General features: G+C 41.3%; 2 protein-coding genes across 4 annotated transcripts in view; one reads left to right on the forward strand and one right to left on the reverse strand.

Moving 5' to 3' along the window:
* utp15 (UTP15 small subunit processome component) overlaps positions 1 to 11,496 on the reverse strand; it is a 32,867-nt gene extending 21,371 nt beyond the window's left edge. The window contains exon 1 of one of the 2 annotated variants that reach the window (XM_043707587.1): positions 11,377 to 11,496. The gene's annotated coding sequence lies outside the window, so the exon portion shown is untranslated. Of the gene's footprint in view, positions 1 to 335; positions 362 to 11,376 lie in introns of those variants that run through there. The other variant, XM_043707597.1, reaches the window with a different exon arrangement.
* A 61-nt stretch (positions 11,497 to 11,557) lies between these two features.
* ankra2 (ankyrin repeat, family A (RFXANK-like), 2) overlaps positions 11,558 to 22,765 on the forward strand; it is a 39,077-nt gene continuing 27,869 nt past the window's right edge. The window contains exon 1 of one of the 2 annotated variants that reach the window (XM_043707620.1): positions 11,558 to 11,642. The gene's annotated coding sequence lies outside the window, so the exon portion shown is untranslated. Of the gene's footprint in view, positions 11,643 to 11,673; positions 11,996 to 22,765 lie in introns of those variants that run through there. The other variant, XM_043707610.1, reaches the window with a different exon arrangement.

Below are 22,765 nucleotides of genomic sequence, written 5' to 3' on the forward strand. Positions count from 1 at the left end.
CATTTATCTGAATTAAACTCCATCTGCCACTTCTCAGCCCATTGGCCCATCTGGTCCAGATCCTGTTGTAATCTGAGGTAACCCTCTTCGCTGTCCACTACACCTCCAATTTTGGTGTCATCTGCAAACTTACTAACTGTACCTCTTATGCTCGCATCCAAATCATTTATGTAAATGACAAAAAGTAGAGGGCCCAGCACCGATCCTTGTGGCACTCCACTAGTCATAAGCCTCCAGTCTGAAAAACAACCTTCCACCACCACCCTCTGTCTTCTACCTTTGAGCCAGTTCTGTATCCAAATAGCTAGTTCTCCCTGTATTCCATAAGATCTAACCTTGCTAATCAGTCTCCCATGGGAAACCTTGTCGAACGCCTTACTGAAGTCCATATAGTTCACATCTACTGCTCTGCTCTCATCAGTCTTCTTTGTTACTTCCACCTGACGAAAGAAGGGCCTCATGTTAATGCCACATCCAAAAGACAGGCCTCCAACAGTGATATACCAAAGTATCACCATAGATCATGTGTTCAAACATCCACAGTGGATCTGCAGCTGTCTGCCTCCGTGGTAAGAGTGATGGCCACTGAGCCCAAGATTGCATTTTCTTGAGTGAATTCATCAACAGTCTACTGATGTTACCAAGCAGTTATCTATCCCAAATAAACAAAGTGTCTGCTCCCAGATTATGTTAATGCTGTTATGATGAAGAATAAAACACTACACCAAGGTAGGGGCATGGAAATATTGGAAAGAATGGTTCTGGTGATGAAGTGTTTTGATTTTATACGCAGGTTGAAGCAGTTCAAGTTATTTTCCTCAGAGATTAATATAAATAGACTAGTCAGATAGGCTGAAAAGTGCTGAGTGGAGCTTAATCCTTAAATGTGAGAGATAGACTAACAAGGCAAGGAAGTACACGATGAATGATAGGACCCTAAGTAGTACAGTATCAGAGGAATGTTGGTGCACATGTCCATAGATCCTTCAAGACAGCAGCACAGGTAGAGGAAGTGGTTACAAAGGCAAATAAGATACTTGCCTTTATTAGTCAAAGCAAGATATCTATTAAAGGCACCACCACCACCACCTTTGCAATTCCATTGTGGGTCTACCTACAGCACATGAACTGCAGTTCAAGACAGCAGTTCACCACTTTCATGAGGACAAATAGGGACAAGACAAATAAATGCTGATCAGCTCGCGATGCCTAGATCCCATGAGAGAATTAAGAAAACAGGGTAAGGAGATTCTGATAGAACTATATATAATGTTAGCTGAGCTACAGCTGGAGTATTGAATGCAATTACAATTGCCATAGTGTACAAATAAAATTATTGCACTTGAGGGTATGCAGAAAATAATTACTTTTAAAATTTGCTCATGGGATGTGAACATCACTGACTGGGCCAGCATTTATGGTCCATTCCTAGTTACCTTTCATACACGGTGGTGAGTTGCTTTCTTGAACTGCTATAGTCCACGTGCTGTGGATAGATCCACAATGCCATTAGGAAGGGAATTCCAGGGTTTTGGCCCAACAAAATTGAAGGAACAGCAATACATTTCCAAGTCTGGACAGTGGGTGATTTGGAGGGGAACTTGCAGTGATTCTGTTACCGTGTATTTGCTGCCTTTGTCCTCCTAGGTTATAGAGTTTGTTGTTGAAAATGTGTTGCTGGAAAAGCGCAGCAGGTCAGGCAGCATCCAGGGAACAGGAGAATCGACGTTTCGGGCATAAGCCCTATGCCCGAAACGTCGATTCTCCTGTACCCTGGATGCTGCCTGACCTGCTGCGCTTTTCCAGCAACACATTTTCAACTCTGATCTCCAGCATCTGCAGACCTCACTTTCTCCTTATAGAGTTTGTTGGTTTGGAAAGTGTCATCATAGCAGCATTGGTCTCTTACTTGTAGATGATATACACTGCAGCTACTGAACATGGGTGGTGGAGAAAGTGATGTTTATGGATGTGGTGCCAATCAAATAGGCTACTTTGTCCTGGATGGTGTTGTGGGGAATTCAGTGGTGGTAGGACCATTCAATATCAAAGGGTGATGGTTACATTGTCTCTTTTTGGAGGTATTCATTGCCTGGCATTAGTCTGGCACAAATGATACTCAACACATATCAGCCTAAGCTGAATATCCTCCAGGTCTTGCTGAATTTGGAGATGGACTGCTTCAGTTTCTCAGGAGTCCCGGATAGTGCTGAACATTGGTGAAGTTTGCCAATTATAGTACAATGGGAAGGTCAGCGAAGAAGCATCTGAAGATGGTCAGGTCTCAAGCACTAGCATCAGAACCCTCGAAGAATATCCTGGAACAGAGATGGCTGACCTCCAACAACTGAAACTACCTTCCTTTATTCTAAGTACAACTACAACCAGCGGAAGGATTCTTCCCCCCACGCCAATTCCCAGTGACTTCAGTTTTGCTTCAGCTCGTTGATGTCATGCTCAGTCACTTCAAGGTCACTGTCACTTCTGGAATACAGTTCGTTTGTCCGTGTTTGAACCAAGACTATAATGACATCAGGAGCTAAGTAGCATCATCGAGCAGGTTATTGCTGAGTAACTGCTGCGTGATCATCACTTTACTGATGATTGTAAGGTATACAATTGTGCACAATAAGGGAACAGGTGTTGCTTCTGCAAAAGCTTACATTATAAAATTAGGCTGCGTATGCCAACACTAAACAGTGAGAAGTGAAAACAGGTAGAATTATCTATGACTAATAGGGTAGAGTGACCGTGTAGCAGGATGTACCAGTAACAGGAGAATAGTGTGCCAGTCGCAGGACAGATGTGGCCAACGGATGGAATTTAGTTTGGCAGGATGATCGCAAGAAGACAGCAAACTATGCCAGGATAGTCACATATAAGGAATGAGATAAATAAGAGTAAGGGGCGACAGACTTAAGAGTAATGGGAGAAGTAAACAGAGGCGGAGAGAAGCTAGACAAAGGTGGAGTAAAGCTAGAGCTTGTGATAGGCTATGCGCTACAACAAAAGTAACCAATGGGGTGAAAGGGGAGGACCGAGAGACACAGCTGAACAGCATAAATCAGAATGTAACCCTCAGGTCTGGATGCTTACTCGTTAGGCACCAGTTCTTGCAAGTACGTATCAATAAAACTTGCTGCTTCAGAATTTGACTCGGACTGAAATTTATTAATACGTGAGTTTTATTTCTCACAATTTGGGGGCTCATCTGGGATGTCCATCATCACCAACAGAGGTGGGCACCGTGTTTTAGAACGGTCCCGTGTTCCTCGGCGGTGGGTTCCCCCTTCTGGTTGACTGATTGAGATCCAATGAGAGTCTATCTGAACCAGGCAAAAGTAAGTAGGCACAGGGAGCCAGGCAACTCCGTGCATGGACCAAGGTAGGAAAAGTGATTTTTAAGTATTGCCTTGGTGGCTGGGATTGAGTTCTAGTTGTTAATAAGTGTCTAACGAAGGAACTCAATATGGACTGTGCCGAGGGTAAAGTATAAGCCTCTGGGGGAAAAAAATGGAAATGAAGGCGGGGTCCCTGACAACATACCTCCAGAAAGTCCGTTGGGCAGGATGTTGTGGAATTGGAAAAATAATACTTGCACAAGGGGAAAAGATAGCAAAAAGATGATTAAATATTGTTACTTCGTATGGCCTAAGGAATCCATTCTTCGTCCCGCCGTCTTCTGGCCAAAGTACGGGTTGGACCAAGACTGTGTTTGTAAATATTTGAATTTATATGTCAACAGAAAACAGTCTTTCAGTCAGGAGGGATCAGATTATGCTTAGTGTTGGAAGGGCTACTGACGGTACACTTTGTAACTAAATCATGGCCAGACATCCAAAAATAAAATTCAGAAAATAGATGGGTGAAGTGAGAAATCACTTGAGGAATTATTAAGAGAGGCATAGAAAATGTTTGTAAAGAGAGAGGATAAGAAGCAAAAACAGAAGGCAAAAATGATGGTAGCCATGGTTGATGAAGTAGTCAAGAAAAGAATCAAATCAGTGACTAGCAACCGGAGTGGAGGTGACAGCACGTAGAATATAGAGGAAGGGGTAGAGGACGAGGAGGACCTTTCGTAGGGTCCAGTCAACAGGGACAAAGAGAGGTGGAGACCCCAACAAGCAGGGTGTTACATCCAGAAAAAAAAATTCAAAAGATAGAGGGGTGGAGTAAGAAGCCTCGAGAGTTGTTGTTGTGGGTAGCTCAAAAGGTGACTGTGAGATATAGTGTGTGTGTGTGTATGTGTGAGAGAGTGAGTGAGAGAGAGAGAGAGAGAGAGAGAGAAAAGAGCTGTACAGCTGATAGAAACTTTAACCCTTTGTGATTCGGTTTGAATGCACATTTGTTTGTTGGTGATTGAATACTTGTGTTTGGTTCCCTGGAGCTTGAGATCCGGGACTGTTTTGAATCTGATTTCTATTATGAAAATTTAACATGATTTCTTTTAAGGTTAAGGATTTTATTATGAAATAATTATGAAATAAAATGATTACGAAATAAAATGTTAACTCCTGTTCTTTTTACAGGTCATGACTGCCTTACTATCAGTTTCTAACTAATCTCTTTTATCATTACATAAAAGCGATTTCAAATCAGCTTAATACGGAGGAAAACAACATGATAACCTTTTTTTGTGTTTCAGACTCATTTGTTTTCACTTAATTTTAAAGCCGTAGCTTATTCAGAAAGTTCCCTCCCTCAATGACAGTTGAAGTTTCAGTTCAACATTAGATTGTAATAAATCAATCCTATGGTTAATATCTGTGACCTTGGATTCAGCCATTATTCATGCATTAGAAGTTTTTTTAACTTGAATAGCCAAATCCTTTTAAGACAGCTCTGGTTATTTCGCAACCTATAGCATTGTAATTGAGCAATGACTGGTCAGGACTACTTAAGAAAACTAATTTTGGATTTAAATTAAGGGACTAAAACCGGATAATAATAGTGGATTTCAAAGTTGGGAACTGTATGCATTTTACATTTTAAATATTAAATACTGAATAAATGAATTTATAATATATAAATATATATTTACAAGTAAGATTCCAAAATGTATAGTTAGGAATAGGCTTTAAAGTTAGACAAACAAATTGATAAATTGGTATTTGAAGCTATAGGGAGCAAGAAATATTGCAATATTTCTTTAAAAAGAATCAAGGTCTAAACAAAACATTGGGTGATGAAGAATGGCCATTAGGTGGCCCTAAAGCTGTTCAATTGGTTAAATCGGCTCAGCAATTGATCTGGCAACGTAACATGGGAGCAGGAACGAAAGAGTTAATTGGACTATGGCAACAGTTTTGTGATGAGAGGCAATAAGAATCAGTTTTGCGCTCATGGCAAGATACTGCCACCAAATTGGGGATTGAATTAACTGCAAATGGTGCTATGGAATCTGTTGAGGTTTTTAAAAATGAATGTGCTCGAGCAAAACAATTACAGAAACAGAATGAGAAGTCACAAGTGACTGGTAAACAAACAGAACTGCGCAATTAGTTTCTAAAACGTTTTAGTCATTTGTTGCATTTCCACCCTGAATTACAGATTTATATATATAATTAATAATTAATATTTATAATAAATCAATTGTATTAGCCTGACTCAATATTAATTGGCAGAATTGCTTCACACTCTCTCAGTGACCTGTCATATTGATTCATAGCTAATTTAAAATATGACAGCATTAATTCATTGTTAATTAAAGAATGGAAAGCTACATTACTGGCCGGAGTGTGTGCAGGCAGTTGCAGTAACAGCCTTATTGGTAGAAGAAAGTTGGAAACTTACTTTTGGGGGAGCCTTAATAGTCAGCACCCCACATCAGGTACGGACCATATTAAATAAGGGCGGTGGCTTACGGATTCTAAAATCCGAAGCAATTCTAATAGAGCGGGATGACCTAACACTGATCATAGACATTTGTCTGAATCCAGCTAACTTTCTCTGGAAAGGGGAGGATGAAGCTCCCTCAAACCCAGAACATTGACATTATAAAATATCAGACTAAAGTAAGAATGGACCTTAGAGATATCCCTCTACATGCAGGGGCCAGACTGTTCATTGATGGGTCCTCCAGACTGATTGAAGGTAAAAGACACAATGGATATGCAGTAATGAATGGAATAGAGGGGGAGTGTTATTGAGGCTAGTTGACTACCCAATGATTGGTCAGCAGAGACTTGCAAACTTTATGCACTAGGAAGGGCCCTTAAGACCTTGGAAGGCAAAGAAGGAACTGTTTACAGAGATTCTAAGTATGCCTTTGGGGTGGCGCACACATTTGGGAAGATGTGGCAGGAGAGGGGACTGATAAACAATAGGGGTAAAGAACTGGCTCATGAGGAATTGGTAAAGCAAGTATTGGAATCCCTTTTGTTGCCAAAGGAAATAGCAATAGTCCACATAAATGAAAGGTTAGGAATCTCCTGGGAGTTCCACACCCCTTGGCACCCATCTTCATCAGGAAAGGTTCAGAGAATGAACCAGACACTCAAGAAGCAGTTATCTAAATTAATAGTAGGAACCAGACTCCCTTGGACTAAGTGTTTACCAAAGCCCTTTTGCGAGTGCGAACGGCCCCAAGAATATGGGGCTGTCCCCTAATGGGATATTGTTTGGCCTGCCTTATCTGGGAACGAAAGGGACACTGCCAACCCTAGAGACTAAAGCTCTGTTCTTAAAGAAGTATATACTGGTTTGTCCTCTTCTTTGTCTTTTCTTAGCAGACAAGGATGACTGGCACAGACTCCGCCCCTTGAATTCGCCGTTCATCCCATCCTGCCGGGAGATTTGGTCCTAATTAAGTCATGGACAGAAAGTAAATTGCAACCGGATTGGGAGGGACCATGCCAGGCTCTTTTGACTACTGAAACGGCGATACGGATGGCGGAGAAAGGCTGGACTCACTACACTAGGATTAAAGGACCGGTGGAATCCCCGGTTAAGAAAGAAGTCTGGACAGCCGAATCAACAGAAGAACCAATGAAACTCAGACTCAAAAGACTTTAAGTAACTGATTTTTATGCGGACGCGGGATAGTTTCTGTTTGATATCTATATATTGTAATGCATGTTAAATCGCTCGGTCCTTCAATACTATTGTATGATGCTGGAGACTCTTAGGGTTACCATATTAGCCTTCTTAGTATTGGGATTTTGTCAAACAATGCTGTCATCTCCATATTTGTTATTAACGGTCCCCGAGTCTGAATATCCACAAGCAATAGAGGTCGATGCTTGTAGCCTAGTAAAATGCACAGATGTAAAGTGTCAGAGGGAGGATATTTCCTCCGAAATCCTACTCAAGACCCAACTGGACACAAGGTATGGTTCGCAAAAACTGCCACCTGGCATCACTATCCATTTCGCCCAGCCCTAGACTGTCCTGACAAAAAGTGCCACCCGACATATCTCACCATCAAAAATACCTCCTCTGAAGATTCCTTTCCCTGTAAAAAAAAACGGGTCTCGATTCCTTAGCAATGATTTAAAGATAGTAATGGAAGCCACTGGCAAGTGTTTTTCGGGCTGCAGTTTCCGAATAGTGGTAGGAAACGGAAAACGAGTCAAACAACTTGATAGTAAGATACAACCTTTTGCCCCTCCCAATGACCCAAAGGTGGTAAAAATTATAGAGGCAAAGGACTTGAAGCAAACCATTGAAATAGAAACTGGATACGGGGACGTAAATGTCTGGTTTGAATGGATAAAGTTCACTGTTAAAACTCTGAATAAAAGCAATTGCTATGCATGTGCCTCCAGTAGACCAGTTGCCCACATAGTCCCTTTTCCACTCGGGTGGAACCAAAACAGGAAGGGCATGGAATGTATGATAGCTCTGTATCAGGATAAGACTGCATGGAATGATAGGAATTGTATATCCCTATCTCTAATGTTCCCTCCCTTGGAGAAGACAGATTTGAAAGCACCCCCTCACCATTTTTGACCACGGTCGAGAATCACACATCGTGTATAAGCCGACAGGGTACAAATCGGTCTAGGGACTTGGGGGAGCTGAGGTTATGTATAGAAATTCAGAATGACACCGAAACAAACAAAGGAGGGAACTATTCAGCACTCGGGGTTCCCTGGGCGGATCTCTGGTGGTACTGTAGAGGCAGAATATTGCGACTTACCCTACCTCCTGACTGGAGAGGGATATGTGCAATTGGCAATCCCATTCACCTTGGCATTTGAGAAGGAGAAGGTGGTAGTAACAAAGAAGGAGAGGAATTAAAGGTCGTTATTAAATACTTCCTTTGACGATAGGATTTATCTCGACTCTATAGGAGTTCCTAGAGGGGTCCCCGATGAGTTCAAGGCCCGCAACCAGATTGCAGCAGGTTTTGAATCGGCCCTATTTTGGTGGGTAACGGTCAACAAGAATGTGGATTGGATAAACTATATATTTTTTTACAACCAGCAAAGATTAATCAATTACACTAGAGATGCAGTTTATGGTATTTCTGAGTAACTTGATGCAACCAGCAGAATGGCCTGGGAAAACAGATTGGCCTTAGATATGATCCTAGCCAAAAAAGGGGCATATGTGTGATGTTAGGAGGTAGCTGTTGTACCTTTATTCCAAATAATACAGCACCTGATCGGTCAATCACTCGTGCCTTGCGAGGACTGACCACCTTGGCAGAAGAATTGGCTGAGAATTCAGGAGTGGACACATCATTCACGGGATGGCTGGAATCATGGTTTGGGAAGAGGAAAGGTGAGGTAGTCTCCATCCTCACCTCCCTGATAGTGGTAGCAGGGGTACTGACAGCAATTGGCTGTTGTATCATACCTTGTGTGCAAGGGTTAATCCAGCGGTTAATTGAGACGGCCTTGGCAAAACAAATGCCTCTAAAAGGTAATCAGGCAGAGGAACTCAACCTCTTGAACAATGAGGGGATGGGTGACCTTAAGGAATTAGCCACTTTAAATGAAGTCTCAGGGATGATGCTAGCGAACTGGAAGGCAATGTATGAGACAAATGCGGAAGACAACACTTAGTAGCCAAGAAGAAAAGGGGGGGGATTGTAAGGTATAGGGTTAAAGTTGTGCACAATAAGGGAACAGGTGTTGCTTCTGCAAAAGCTTACATTATAAAATTAGGCTGCACATGCCAACACTAAACAGTGAGAAGTGAAAACAGGTAGAATTATCTATGACTAATAGGGCAGAGCAACCGTGTAGCAGGATGTACCAGGCATAGGAAAACAGAAGAAGTGAAAATAGATAGAATTATCTATGACAAATAGGGCAGAGTGACCATGTAGCGGGATGTACCAGTAACAGGAGAATAGTGTGCCAGTCGCAGGAGAGATGTGGCCAACAGATCGAATTTAGTTTGGCAGGATGATCGCATGAAGACAGCAATCTATGCCAGGATAGTCACATACAAGGAATGAGATAAATAAGAGTAAGGGGCGACAGACTTAGAGTAATGGGAGAAGTAAACAGAGGCGGAGAGAAGCTAGACAAAGGTGGAGTGAAGCTAGAGCTTGTGATTGGTTACTTTTGCTGTAGCGCGTAGCCTATGGGGTGAAAGGGGAGGACCGAGAGACGCAGCTGAACAGCATAAATCAGAATGTAACCCTCAGATCGGTGTGCTAACTCGTTAGGTACCCATTCTTGCAAGTACATATCAATAAAATTTGCAGCTTCAGAATTTGACTCGGACTGATATTTATTAATATGAGAGTTTTATTTCTCACATGATCAAGACTAGACTCTTGGGATGGTAATTGGCCATGTTGGATTTGACCAGCTTTTTGTATAAAGAACATACATGGATAATTTTCCACATTGTCAGGTTGATGCTAGTGTAGCAGCTGTACTAGAACCACTTGGCTAGTTCTGTTGTCAGAATGTTCATCAGGATGCTGCCTGGGCTGGAGCAATTCAGCTACGGAGAGGCCAGATTGGGGCCAAGTTAGACAAAAAAAACTACAGATGCTGGAATCCAAAGAAGACAAACAGGAGGTGAAAGAACACAGCAAGCCAGGCAGCATCAGGAGGTGGAGAAGTCAACATTTCAGGTATAAGCCTTCTTCAGGACTGGGTTGTTTCGTTACAGCACAGAAGTGGTGGGGTGGGGGCAGTTGTACAGTCTGATTGAGATGTACAAAATTCTAATTAGCATTGATGGGACAGACTGGGAGAAACTTTTCTCCTTGGTATAGAGGTCAATAGCTGGATCAGAGTTTTAAAATAAGGAATTGGAGGCATAGAATGGATTTGAGGAAAGTTTTTTTTTCCACACCCAAAAGGTTGGGTGTATCTGGAAATCACTGCCTAAAAGGATAGTAGAAGCAGGAACCTACAACACGTTTAAGTAGTATCTTGATGGCAACTTTGAAACTTTATTGCTGAAACAGCACAGCAGGTCAGGCAGCATCCAGGGAACAGGAGATTCGACGTTTCGGGCACAGGCCCTTCTTCAGGAATGAGCAGAGAGTGTTCAGCAGGAGAAGATAAAAGGTAGGGAGGAGGGACTTGGAGGAGGGGAGTTGGAAATGTGATAGGTGGAAAGAGGTCAAGGTGAGGGTGATAGGTCGGAGTAGGGTGGAGGCGGAGAGGTCAAGAAGAAGACTGCAGGTCAGGAAGGCGGTGCCGGGCTGGAAGGATCCGGCTGAGACAAGGTGGGGGGAGGGGGGATGAAGAAACTGGTGAAGTCCAAGTTCATCCCCTGCGGTTGGAGGGTTCCCAGTCGGAAGATAAGACGCTCCTCCTCCGACCGTCGGGTTGTTGTGGTTTGGCGGTGGATGAGTCCAATGACCTGCATATCTTGATGGCAACTATCATATGGACTTCAGTAAGGTGTTCAACAAGGTTCTCCATGGGAGACTGGTTAGCAAGGTTAGATCTCATGGAATACAAGGAAACTAGCCATTTGGATATCAGGTCAGCATGGACGAGTTGGACCGAAGCATCTGTTTCCATGCTGTACATCTCTATGACTTGAAACGCCTTTGCATACATGGGTCCAGACTAAGTGGTGGAAAATGGAATTAAAAAGATGCACGTTTGATGCCTGGCACAGACACGATGGGCGAAAGGGCCTCTCCTCGTCCTGTAAAATCTGTACGATTCTACATAAAGGAAATTTAATGCAAGTACTCAACATTTAGTCAGAGAGAAATCAGGTCCAAGAATCAAAACATTGATAAAAGAAATTGCAGCTGGGTTCTGTAATGCACACTGAAGTGAGTGCAGGCAGATTCAACTTATTGAATAGCTATGGGGGAAAAGGCTGGGAATGGCCCACACCACCCCACACGCTGCTTGACACGGTCTAAAAGTGACGATCGCCAGGCCCTCGCAACCGCTCATCACGTAGGATCATTCGAATGGCGCCCGCCATTTAAATACTAACCGTCAGCGCCATCCACCTTTTAAACAGTAACCGTCAGCGGTGCCCGGCTCGCGCCGCCACTCACGCGGCTTCTCTCACCGTCCTCCACCAACACCGACCGGCAACCACGTCCCTCTGTAGCGTCACTTCCGCCCCTCTTAAATCAACTTTATCGGCACTAACAGATGGGCACCAGTGTTTGACGACTATTTCTGTTTGAAAGAAGCACATGGACTCTTTTTGTCAAATCTGTATCATTGTTCAAGCTGGAGCCATTGAAGTATAAGGTGAGACTTCTGGCTTAGATGAGCTAAGTTTTCTTTTTTTGAAGGGAGGTGATGCCCCGCACAAAGATGGCACACCCAGCCACTATAAGTATTATTTGATAGAAAAATACTGGATATTCTCAACGATGCATCCGTCTGTGGAGCGAGAATGCGACTTGATGTTTCGGGCGATGACCTTTCCTCCCTTTTTTGTGGAAAAAAAACCCTTTCTCTAGTTGAAGGGACGGATGCAAATTTTGAACAAACTTTATTGATACGCCTTTCACTGCTGGGCTTCATGGGATGGGGAGAGGAGCCTGAGACTGATGATGCCATTTAAACAGCAGACCCCGAAGGTGGGTCGCTGTTCAAAGGTAAGCAACACTGATTTAAAACACATTTATGATTTGGTTCTTGTTACTTTCTGTAACTTACGTTTGAACAGCCAATAGGTCTGTGCAGCACCCCTTTAGTGCATATAGTTTTGAAACCGTAGGCAATCTATATCAGTGGGTCCTGAAATCAGGCTAATGGTTATACGTTGCCAGAGAGGCCTAAGTTTATGCAAAGCTGTGAGGAAGCAGGGAGTTTGGGAACCCTTATGTTTAATAAAACAGCAAGTGCTGCGAAACTAGGTATTTCAGGCAGCATCTTTGTGGAGAAACAGAGTTAACATGATCTGAAGAAGTCATATCTGATTCGAAACGTTAACTCTGTTTCTCTCACCACACATGCTGCCAAACCTGCTGAGTTTCCCCAGCACTTTCTGTTATTTTTTGTCAGATTTTCTACATTTTGTTTTTGCCCTTGTTTTTAGGATCTGAAATGATTGCTATAGGCTCTTATGGGGAGAGGCTGAACAGGCTGGGCTGTTTTGCCTGGAGAGTCGGAGGCTGAGGGGTGACCTTTATAGAGGTTAACAAAATTATGAGGGGCATAGATTGGATAAGTAGACAAAGTCTTTTCCCTGGGGTCGGGGAGTCCAGTACTAGAGGGCATAGGTTTAGGGTGAGAGGGGAAAGATATAAAAGAGACCTAAGAGGCAACTTTTTCATGCAGAGGATGGTACGTGAATGGAATGAGCTGCCAGAGGATGTGGTGGAGGCTGGTACAATTGCAGCATTTAAGAGGCATTTGGATGGGTATATGAATAGGAACTCTTTTAAGATCCTAGGATGCAAGCCATCAGGGCCTTTAGCACCATTATATTGCCTAATTGTGCTTCCCTAGTGATTGTGATGGTTTTTAATTTCTGCCCCATATTCTCTAGTATTAATGGAACATTTGGATTATCTTATACCGTAAAGACTGATGCAAAATACCAGGTTAACTTCTGTGCCATGTCCTGGTTTCCCTGTCTCTCCAGATTCATTTTCTAAGGGGTCTCTGTTGATTTGAGCCCTCTTTTCCTTTTTATATATTTAAATAAGCTCTTATTGTCAGTTTTTATATTTCTCGCTAGATTGCGCTCGTAAGTTATTTCTTGAGGTTGATTATCTTTTTGTCCTCCTTTGGATTCTGAATTTTCCCAGTATTCGGCGCTATCACTGATTTTTGACTCATTATGTGCCTTTTCGTTCAACTCAGTACTTTCCTTAAATTCCTTGGTTAGCCATGGTTGATTTATCCCTCTCTTAGAAACTTTCCTCTTGACTATGTATTTTTACTTCGAGTCATGAGTGACCTACTTAAACGTCTGCCGCTTCTTGCCTACTATTATTCCTGTTAATCTATCTGCCCAGTTCACTTTAACTGATTTTATCCTCATTGTCATTCCCTTTAGTTTAGTTAAACAGAGTGGTTTCCAACTCCAGTTTCTCACTGTCAAACTGAATGTAAAATTCTATCACGTTATTGTAACAATTGGAGAATTTTGTGCTCCTTTTACTCTTGTGTCTCTTGCATTCCCTTCATTCAACCATTGGGGTTATGCCTTCAACAATTTGACCCTTCCTCTGTCCATCTGTTTTAATTCTTCGTTTAAGACTGTCATTTAATAATATATTTGACCAACTAGACACCTGTCTAATATCTCTTTAATTTAGCTTAATATTTGTTTTTGTCACTTTATCCTGCTGTGAAATAGCTTGCTACAATTTGATTAATTATTTGACTTACTGTCACATGTACAGAGATACAGCAAAAAGTATTGTTTTACATCCTATCCAGACAAATCATACCTTACACCAGGGTAATAGAGCAGAATGCTGAATATAGTGTTACAGCTACATTGTTGCAGAGAATATATATGAAACGTCCATTCTTAATTCTGAAAGTAGCGTAGATACATGTATCTTCTGCCCTCTGCAGAAGAGTGGAAGAGAGTATAATGGGGATGAGAGGGGTATTTGATTATGTTGGATGCTTTCCTCAGGCGGGGTAAATATAGACAGTGTCAATGGAAGGTAAGCTGATTTTGTGATGGACTAGGCTGTGCTGACAATTCTCTGTGATACATTTTACAAGATTATACTATAAAAATTATTTTATTGCATTCTATTTGTTATTTTAAACTTAATGCTAAAGCAAAATATTCTTGAAGTTGGAAAAATTAACTAAAAACAAAGTGCTGTAAACACTCTGCATACCTGTTGCATACATTGCCCATTCTCTTAATCTTTGGTTGTTTGGTGGGGAAGTACAATTAACAAGCCAGAGGATCTTGTGAGTGTGCATTAATGATTCCCTGGGTAGACATCTCCAGATCTAGATGAAAACTGAAAGAACTGTGGCTGCTGTAAATCAGAAACAAAAACAAATTGCTGGAAAAGCTCAGCGGGTCTGGCAACATCTGTGCAAAGAAATCAGAGTTAACGTTTTGGGTCAAGTGACCTTTACTCAGACCCTTGGAGGATGATGCTGCATCTGCACCTGGATGGCCCAGGTAGTGTCCATGCTGTCTCTTTGCAAAAGCTATTTAACTAGTCCCTGTTCTGCCTGTTTCCCATTGTCTGATCTGTGTTTTCTTATCCCCACCTCATCCCAGGTTCCTGTTCACATACTCACAGAATTGTTGTCTTGCAGACGGAGGCCATTTGACTCATTTTGACTCCACTGGCTGTTTGAGCATTTTGACTTTACAGCAGACTCGTGTCTTTTCCCTATAACTCTGCAGTTACTTCTGTTTAAATGATCAACCTATGCCCTCAATCGAAAATGCTTTCCCATACTCCCAGGCAGTGCATTTCAAACCAGACCATTTGCTGTTTTTCTCACTTAATTTTTGCTTTTTTGGGAAAAACGCTTGGAAAGTGTCACCGGCTCTCAATTCTTTTATGTGGAGAAATAACTTATCCCTAGCTACTCTACACCGACCCCTCAAGGTTTTGAAAATTTCTATTCATCTCCCCTAAGCCTCATTGACCATTGCTCTTTGTTTCCTGCAGCTGACCTAATTTTGTATCCGTATTGCTACTGTCACTTTCATTCCATGCCTTATCTCTTTTCTAACATGTCCATTGTGTGACGCTGTATCAAATATCTGTTGGAAGTCCATGTTCGGCACATCAACAGGCTTTCCCCTTATCAACACTCTCTGTCACTTCTTCAAAACTCAAGAAAGTTAGCTAGGCATAATTTGCCCTGAATAAATCTACCACGAATCTTCCAAATTAACCCACATTTTACCATATGACACATGAATTATTTTTAGAAGTTTTCAACAACAAAGTTAAAGGCTAGTCTGTAATTATTAAGCCTCTCCTGACAACTTTTTTTGAACAAAGGCATATTGTTTGCAATTCTTCATTTCTCCAGCACCACCCCTGAATCCAGGGTAAACTGAAAGATTATTGCCTGGGTCTTTGCAATTTTCACTCTGCTTCAGTATCTTATTTCATCCAGTCTGGCTGCCTTATCACCATTTATGTACTGACAACGTTTCCAATATCTTCTCCTTACCAATTTTAAATCTTCCAATAACTGAGTTTTTTCATCTATGACCATGACCTGGGCAGCATCTGCCTCCTAGCTAAAGACTTATGCAAAGTATCAATATAACACCTCAGCCATGCCTCTTGCCTTAATGTTTAAATACCCTTTTTTATCTCTAATCGGCTTATTTATCATTTTATCATCCGTTTAGTATCAATGTGCTTAGAGAAAAATTTGGGATTTTCCTTTGTTAGCTGCAAGTCACTTTTTCATAATCTCTTTTTCTTTCTCATTTGTTTTTTCACCTCTTTTCTGAATCTTCAGTATTCAGCTTGATTCTCAAATGTATTTGCCACTGGAAGCTTGTCATAAGCATAATTTTTTTTCTTTAGCTTCATTCCTATTTCCATTTGAAATCCATTGAGCTCTCAATTTGTTTATCCTATCTTTCCTTTTTGATGGCATATACTTTGACTGTCCAAGCCATAACCTTTTCAAAGGTAGCCCATTATTCAGCTACTGTTTTTTATTGCCAATCTTTGGTGCCACTGTTTCCAGCCCTGCTTCTTTCTTGACCTATTGAAGTTGGCTTTTTGTCAATTGATGATTATTTCTCTGGATTTCCACTGTCATTCTAAATCTTATGAACCTAATGTTTTAAGTAAAAGAAATCTGCCATCCTTAACTGGTTTGACCTATGTGTGACTCCAGACCCTCAACAATGTGGCTAACTAATAGCTACTATCAGAGCATTTTGGGATGGGCAGTGACTGTTAGTCCAGCCAGCAATGCCACCATCCCATGGACAAGAAAGATTCAATGATCACTGTCCCCCAAAGTTCTCCCACCTGTCTTTTGATCTACCTCATGCCCAAGAACCAGATCTAGAAGTGCCCCCTTTCTTGTTGAAATTTATACCTTGCTGTAGGAAATTCTTTGAACAAAATCTGGGGTCACCCACCCCTCACTGCTCCTTATGCTACCTCTGTCCCAGTATATATCTGCATAATTAAAGTCCCTCATTATAACTACAATATATTGTTTATGCCTTTCCGTAATATCCTTGCAAATTTGTACCTGTAATCTTTCCCACTAATTGGCAATTGATAGATTCTACCAACCACGTAATTGTACCTTCCCTGATCCTTACCTCTTGCCAAATCAATTCTGTCCTTGTCCCCTCTGAGACATCTTCTTTCTGCAATGCTCTTCTTATTCAAAGCACCCCCTACTTGTTTTTTTCCCCTTTCCTAACATTTCTTAATGCTTTGTACCAGGAATATTTAACACTCATATCTACTGTTGAGCCAGCTTTCTTATATATGCCACCAAACCATTATGATTCTACATGGCAATCTGTACTTGAACTCCCTCCTCTTAAACTAAAATATAGTTATTATTCTCATACCTGCCGTGTAACCCTAATTTAGATTCCACTATTTTGTCCTTTACTCTGACTCTAAAATTAACTTTAGATTCTGCCTCTCCCAGCATTTTGTGCACCCTGGCATTACTTTCTAAAATTCCTTCCTGGTTCCAACATTTCTACTGATTGAATTGAAACCCTCCACAGTATAGTAGCAAAAAACCCTGGACAAAACTGCATCCCCATCCCAGTCCTGTTCAGGTGCATTTTGTGCAGGTGCCATCTCCTCCAGAGCCAATCCCAAGTATTTGGACTCCTCCTTCCTGCACCAAGTTTCTAGCTACATAATCATCTGTCTGATGTTCCTATTTCTGTGCTCACTTGTATGTGGTACTGGTTAATTCAAGAATTACTACATTATAGGTACTGCTTGTTAGAATTTAAGGAGCTAGGTAGAAGACTGATTGCAGGATCCTCCTTCCTACCAATGCTGTTAATACCAAAGTGGACCATGACCTCTGGCTGTTCGCTCTCCCCTAAAAGAATGTCCTGCAACCATTCTGTGACATCCTTGACCATTGCACCAGAGAAGCAACCTAGAGTCACAGCTGCAGAAATACCTGTCTGTTCCCCTATCTGAAGAATCCTCTATCAGTACGTTAAAGTAACCATTCAAGGCGGCTCAGGGAATCCCTGATGGATTTAATCTGTAAGCCTGTCTTAGTTCGTCCCGGGTAGTGTGGAATATATAACTCTTACAGACAATTTAGTTTAAATTATTACCTTTATTTACCAATGGTATCATGTTACATTATAACACAGATACTTAGAAGCCAGGCTTGACCTTAGGTTCTAAAACCATTAGCAGAGTAGTGGTGCCAGCTCTTACCCCTGAGAGCTCTTTCAGGCTACACTCCTTATTGCTGCATACAGAATTTGATATTAAAATTATAAAAACACCACATGTACTTAATCAGAAAAGCAGCAATAAAATGGCAAAAGTTTGCAGAGGAAGAGAAACTCATTGACAGGTCTGAGTACGCTTGACTAATTAAGCCACATGCACATCAAAGTGGGAAACCTTGATCAAGCCAGGCCACAAATGGCTGTTTGCTTTGGCTAGATAACAGTACATCATAACGAGAGAGTAGCCTAAACTATGTGGAAAAGGTCATGAGGTAACCTTGTTGGACTAATATGTCCAATAAAAATCATCTTCGATTCCTAGAATACAAATTAAATTAATAACATTCAAGGATCTTGAGCTCCAGGGAACATTCAATCCATGACAAGCAAGTGTTCACTCAAATCAGATCACAGAATTAATCTTTCCACCAGCTTCCATCCTGTCTGTCTCTTGAATCCTTCAGTCGGTGAATGGAGTTTACAGAAAAAAATATTTTGGCTCTCTCACTCACACATGAACATCTTCCAACTTCCTTACTATGTCAGTTTTAGCCCTTGTGTTTTCCTAGCCTGTAAGGGTAATGAGACATTCACATCCGAGAACAGTCAAGATTAAGGAGCTGAGCTTCATAAATTCAAATCTGATCAGTGTGGTATACATGAAAACATATCAGGATTGTTCTATTATGTGCATATTCCACTCAGCTTATTAAATTACAAGTTATTTTCCTATTGAGTATGAGTTTTTTTAAAGAGTCTTTGATATAAACAGAAATTTAGTTATCCAATATCCAATTGAAAAACATGTGCAATCTTCCAGCCCCAGTGTGAGAAGGCCGCAGTGTGAGAAGGAAGTACTGCCACATATTCCACAAGTGAGCAAATGTTATCACCTTATTTACACCGATTCATTGACACTAAGAACAGATGTCCCCAGTTCTTCTAAACAAACAATATGAAGACAGTCATACATTTCACTATACTAAATTGTGTCTGCCTATTTCAACATTCTCAGTCGTCTTGAAGTCTGTTACTCTGTTCACCATTTATGACATTATCAAGTTTTTTCAATCCATAAACTTATAAAATATAAAATTGCCTGAACAATTCAGTCATTTATAAATAACAATCGATGGTCCTAAAATCCTCGGATACCTCATTCAGGTTATTCAAAAATTATTTTCCTTTAACAAATTAATACTTGGCTAATGTGAAAGCTGTCAGGGAAAGTACAATAGCGCCTCGACTTACGAACTTAATCTGTTCCAGGACGCAGTTTGCAAACTGAATCAATTTTTCCCATTGCTCGGATAGCGTTAAGAATGCTTGGACTGCTGTTCAGAGCGCACACGCCAAAGACGAACTGAATGAGATCACACGGGGCCCGAGAGCTTTTGCGTTCGACAAGCGCGTAGCAAAGCAGAACAATGAAACCAGGTGGTCGCACACGGGCTTTTTGCGTTCGTACCTTCGTTCGTACCTTGAATTTCGTACATACGTTGAAGCAAAGTTTTACGTACAATCCTGTTCTAAAACCAATTTGTTCATGAACGGGGTCGTTCGTATTTCAAGGCACTACTGTATTTCAAAAATCTGGAACAGTAAGAAAACAACAAAATGTTTCCTGTCATTTAAGAAGCAGTTTCAGTTCAGATCTAAGTCTCAAATATTCGTGGGAAACAAATACAGAATGTATTAAACTATGTTCTCCAAATGAAATTTCTCAAATAAAACAGTCAGAATTACAGTAGCAACTTTGGTAGAGATCAACATTCTTTGAATTTGCAATTTGAATGGGACCCATGAAGTCTTAACAATAATTGAAAGAACTGAAACAGCTCAGCCTCAATTTCTAGTATTCTCTAAAACCTGAACAAAACATCAAACTTAAAACGCACTCTGCTTTTTGTGGACACTCTGCATTTTAAAAAAAAATTCAAAAATATTTTAATACAGCAAGTTTTGAGAAGATTTGTAGCTCAGGTTGAGGTTCGTGAGCTGGAAAGTTCATATTTAGACATCTGGAGCCACACTGAAGATGTTACCTAGTATGGTGACAAAACATCTGAAAATGAACCTTCCAGCTCAGCGAACAAACCTACATCCATATTTTAATGCAATACTCTCATCTGACTAAAGCATGACCATTGACTCAAATAGGCTTTTTTTTTCAAATTTCAAACAAATCAGGGGCTCAAGGTCCTCAATCAATTTGTTTTACAGTTACAAGTTTGATAATTTTAAAAAGGACATAATGTTGTACAATTTAAATGTAAAAACAAAATCTGACCTGTTACATAGCCCACAAAACACAGTTGAAGGCAAAACAGTTACTTAAAATGATTTTCTGAACCAGTATTTTGACAAACCAAATTATTTAAATATCAAACACTTTCAGCACGGCACAATTGAAACTCTTTCTACCCCCCCCCCCCCCACCCACCACCACCAACCCCCCTCGGTGACCCAAGTATTAGTACAACCTTATTTTCAGAATTTTTTTTTAAGAGCCTCTGGTCAGAATTGTTTTTCATTTTAATACGGGGGAGAAATGCACACATTTGAGACCCCCCTCAGTTTACCCAGTGACGATCCATGAAATGGAAAACGAGTCAAAAAAATGGAAGAGGTGGCCCCAAAAGATCCACACCAAAGTCGGACAAAAATATATCATGTCCACAGACTCCCAATCAACCACCATGATACAGAAGAAAAACACAAACATTGGTCCAAGATTCCCAAAGCTCCGCAAACCCCACACCACCTAGCACGTGTGCACACAAAAGGATCACTAAAACATTCTCACCTCAGTGGAAACTGGATTGAGGAACACCGCCCCACCACTGAACAAGGCCGTGACGGAAAGAAAGACCAGCCGTATCCTCCCAATGAAATCATACCCACAAAAAGAGAAAAGCTTTGCAGCAGACCACAGAGCACCGCAGTCCAAGCCACTCCTCCCAGAAGAAAGACTCGGCGAGTCGCGTCCACAGCCCAGAAACTGAGACTCCCACAACAAAAACTCTGACAAAACTTCCCTGGCAGTCCACTGTCGGGACCCGAGTGGACTGGCTCCCCCTTTTTCCAGTGACGCCATTTCATCCCAAAAGTACTGCTCAGGGGAGCCATGGGGGACAAAAGCGATAACTTTAACTTTAAGTAGTACCAAATTCTAGCTAACTTTTTTTATGCGCTGGAGCGTCAAACCTTGTGTCTGTAGAGAACTTTAAACTCCTTTTTCCCGAGAGGACCTTAATCCCTTTGTTACTTCTCACAGGGACTCAAACCCCTTTTTAACCCTGGGGACTCTAACCCCAAATTAACCATGATTCACACAAAGTAACTCATTGGTGTGCAGTTACCTCAAAGATTCCGTCACCACCGAGCCCTAGGAGACAATGGGTCAACTGAGTGTTAAGTTTAGAGAGAGAGAGATATCAAGGTGAAGCTTAATTTGTAGGCCAATCCATCTCATGCAACCAACATTCAGATAATCACTTATTCAGTCCACTCCGTGTATGTTGGAATCCCACCATTATATTAGGCTTTTTTCCTGAGGTTTCACACACACGATGCAATTTGCACACACTAACTTCTGCAAACAATTAAAGTTTATTAAAGCCTGTTTAAGTTAGGTGACCCCGAAAACCCTCTTCGCAGGCATGCAAGGTCGAGTCAAAGAGGCCCTGAAACAAAGAAAACACCACCTGTATACAGGTCAGTTCATAATGTTTACAGATACTCTGGCCACTCCCTCACAGTCACATGTGACCCCAGGTACAATGGTAGGATGAGGTCATACTCTGAGATAATGTAAATGTAAATGCCCTAATCTTGGGGAATCATTATGCAGACCATTTCCTGATTCTGTGATTCCCCGAGACAATGCAGGTGCGACATACCTAGCTTCAGGGGATGGCTATGAAAGCATTTCAGAATGGAAGGCACTGAATGCTGATTTAATTTGATAACAGTAGGGGAGTAGTAGCAAATGACCATCTGCATGAATGTCGTCCCTACCTATTCCAGAATGTTCGGTCAGTGCAGTTTAATCCTTTAATATTATGTTAATGTCCAGAGAGATATTACAATTTAATCTTTTAACATTACACATACACCCTACTAATGATCCATTGTCCTCACCAATATGTAGAACAGAAGTATGGTGAGTAAATGAGATCTCTGGGAATTCCAGCACTACCACCTGTTTTTCTTGGACTGTCTGGCAGTCATCCATTCTCTATCTGCCTGTTTGCCCTAACTTAATGTGCCCACCTCTCTATGGACTTCAGCAAAGCATTCAACAAGTTTCCGCATGGGAGACTGGTTAGTAAGGTTAGATCATATGGAATCCAGGGGTTGGCACATGGTGAGGACAGTGCAGGAGAGAGAGAGAGAGAGAGAACGAACCTGCACAGTTACTGCCTTTGCTGTTTTTGAATTCATGTGTAACTGGACATTGAAGTGCATCTGGGAAAATTAATAAACAGTGAATTTCACAACTAATCTTGGAGGAGCCGGTTTGGGCGAAGTTCACAACACAGAATCAGACGAGTTAACTGTTGTTTTAAGTTTGTTCAAGAGAAAGGCTGTATTAGTGAGTACAGTGGGTTCTTTCTTGATTTATGTTTTTGGAGATAAGTCTCTTGATTAAACTTAAAATATAAGCCATAGCTATTAATTTAACCTGGGGCAGTGTTTTGTAGAGGACTACGACGGTGTTATTTTCTGGGTCTGTAGATTGTGAAGGAGCAAAAATGGCCTTTGCAGTGATATGTACTTCTTGTCAGATGTGGGAGTTTAACAAGAGTTTAAGGGTTACTGTGGATTATATCTGCCATAAATGCTGTTGGATGCGAATCTTATCAGATCAAGTGGATCGGTTGGAGAGACAAATAGAAGCGATGAGGAATTTGCAACAGCAACAGTATGTGATGGATGGCAGTTATAGAAAGGGGGGCAAGTCTCAGATACAGTCACACAGATGGGTTAACTCCAG

The sequence above is a fragment of the Chiloscyllium plagiosum genome, chromosome 2 (genome assembly GCF_004010195.1).
Source record: "Chiloscyllium plagiosum isolate BGI_BamShark_2017 chromosome 2, ASM401019v2, whole genome shotgun sequence".
Taxonomy (NCBI): domain Eukaryota; kingdom Metazoa; phylum Chordata; class Chondrichthyes; order Orectolobiformes; family Hemiscylliidae; genus Chiloscyllium; species Chiloscyllium plagiosum.